The 2,500-nt window shown below is 43.0% G+C and overlaps 1 long non-coding RNA gene across 1 annotated transcript in view; it reads right to left on the minus strand.

The window, feature by feature from the left end:
• LOC137996485 (uncharacterized) overlaps positions 1-281 on the minus strand; it is a 9,466-nt gene extending 9,185 nt beyond the window's left edge. The window contains exon 1 of the long non-coding RNA XR_011122318.1: positions 1-281. This exon is cut by the window's left edge and continues 3,318 nt beyond it. This is a non-coding gene — a long non-coding RNA (uncharacterized lncRNA).
• Positions 282-2,500: the final 2,219 nt, after the last annotated feature.

Raw genomic sequence — 2,500 nt, forward strand, 5'->3', positions numbered from 1 at the left:
TTTAGTTTTTATTATATCTTATCTCATTGTACATACTTTTGTTTAGTTTTATCGTAATATTATAATCTAAGCTATTGTAATTTAATATCGTAGTTACTGTGTAATTTGCATTATTTTAGATTACATTCGGAGATACTAGCATATTTCTTTGCTACTCTAAAAAAAATCCGAATCGAAATAAAGTTATGTATGTATGTTGTATGTATGTATGTATGTATGTATCCTGATGCATAAATTATTATAATGTATTTCGCAAGCAGTTTACCTAAGAGAGCATGCGTACTGGAGCTTGTATACGTCACTCGCTCAAAATGGCGACGTGAAGAGCTACTTATGCTTGTCAAAGTAGCATCAGCGAAGATGATATGTGTAGTTCGTGTTTTTCTAACACAAAGTACACTTACCTTAAATGTCAAATACCAATTAAAATAAACATCGATTTCGGGCGACGGATGTGTAGATTAGCAGCATCTGCCATGTTTATTTACTACTCCTGAAAACTGCTGACCATTTTCACTGCTTTTACTGGAACTGTCTTAGGAACGGCCAAAAAGAGCGGAGTCTGAATTAACAGGCGTACTTTTGTTAATTTGGGTCGGTCCAAATTTGAATTGAGTTCGGCTCACGAAAAGATCGGCGTCTGAACCGGCCCTTAGGTTCGGCACGACTACTTAGCACGGCAGGACTTGCCGTGCCGCACGGCAGTAGCGCGACTTTGTTTCAAACGGCGTTCTATTGTTGCGCTGAACTCAATTCATAAATTAATTTAATGTATTTTGCATTATTTGCATACTATTACGCTGGATGGATGGTTTGTTTTGTCTTTTGAATTTGGCGCGACTGTATTAGGCTCGACGTTTGAAACCGCTGCCGTGCCATCGTCGTGCCACTGCCAAGCCAAATTCATTTGAGTTCGGCAGGGCAGTAGCACGACGTTTGGAACAGGCCTTTTGTTCCTAGCGTCTTGTTTATTCCCCGCTGGAGACCCATACACGATCTGGTTTCGTGTGTCCGCTACAATTAAAGAAGTTAGGGAGAGGTCCTTTATTTTAAGTGGATTCTGAATAGTCGCACAAGGAGGCATCAGTTGGTTGAGCACCGGGCTGCCGTGCGGGAGGTAGTGAGCACCGGGCTGCCGTGCGGGAGGTAGTGAGTTCGACACCGGCCGGACCAACACTCGGGTACTTAACATAACTGAGGAGAAAATGCTGCCTTTGTAATTCCATCCGCAAATGGTTAGGCCCGTTTCAAACGTCGAACTTTTCATGTGCTGAATCTAATGCAAATGAGAAAAAAATCTATTGTTTTCGCTCATTTGCATTAGATTCGGCAAATGAAAAGTTCGACGTTTGAAACGGGCCTTAGACTTTCAAGTCTTCTCGGATAAGGACTATAAACCGCGGGCCCGGTCTCACAAATATCTTCCATGTTCATTAGTTCCCTGTGGAACGTTAAAGAACCCACACACTATTCGAGAAGAGTAGGGGATGGAGTTCCCGGTGTTGTGGCTGTCCTCTGTGAGTATATGAGTGAGTGGGTATAGCAGGTCCACATCAGCTGAATAGCTGCCAAAACTTCAACCTGCTCAAACAAACACACGTGACTTGGCCAAACTTGGTCTCCCCCGTCCAAGGGGAAGAGAGAGACTCGAAACGAGGTTCAGATTCGTGAGAAGTTAGTTTGTTGAGTGTACCCCCCCTGCGGAGAACTTTGCGATCACGTGACACGCGTTCGATTTTCTTCAAATTACTGTGGCGCGTCGACTCATTGACGCGTTCAAGTTTTTGTTTGCTTTGCAAGACTACATTGTTTGTCATTTTTCTAGTTTATTTGTTTGGATTAAATTTGGATTTTTCAGCCTACCATTCATGGACAACTTTTCTTCAACCTCGTTCCCAGGGTTTGAAGGTGCGGCTTATAAAAGAACGATAGAAGTGATCATCCTCGCACATGGATATCTGCACAAATTGTCTCATACACGCCTGAAAAATTCAGGCGCCAGTTCAACGGGATTCGAACCCATGACCTCGGCGATGCCGGTGCAATGCTATCGCAGAGGTCCTGGGTTCGAATCCCGCTGAAGCCGTCTGAATTTTTCAGGGCCCGGTTCCTCGAAAGCCGATTAACTTAATCCAGGATTAGCGTAAACTTTTGTTTCACGTTTTCAACTTTTTGGTGAAAGTTTCTTTTGCTTAATTTTGTTTTTCAAGATTGACGTCTTCTCATGTAAAGTTCTGCCGAAAATCTGCGTTGAACAGCATTTGGGAGTAGAGAAATGAACTGCTTGGTTAATTTTTTATCTTAGATTAGCGTTAATCGGCTTTTGAGGAACTGGGCCCAGGTGTCTACAAGAAACAATTGCTTAAATTGAATTGACCTGATAGGTGCGAGGAGCACATCTATTTAAACGTCTTATTATATCTCTCAGATAGCACGCGCCCTGTAATTGGCTAAATTAGCGGGCCGTATTCTACAGTACGGCCCGCTGTACAGCCCGCTA

Source organism: Montipora foliosa, chromosome 3 (genome assembly GCF_036669935.1).
Source record: "Montipora foliosa isolate CH-2021 chromosome 3, ASM3666993v2, whole genome shotgun sequence".
In the NCBI taxonomy this organism is placed as follows: Eukaryota; Metazoa; Cnidaria; class Anthozoa; order Scleractinia; family Acroporidae; genus Montipora; species Montipora foliosa.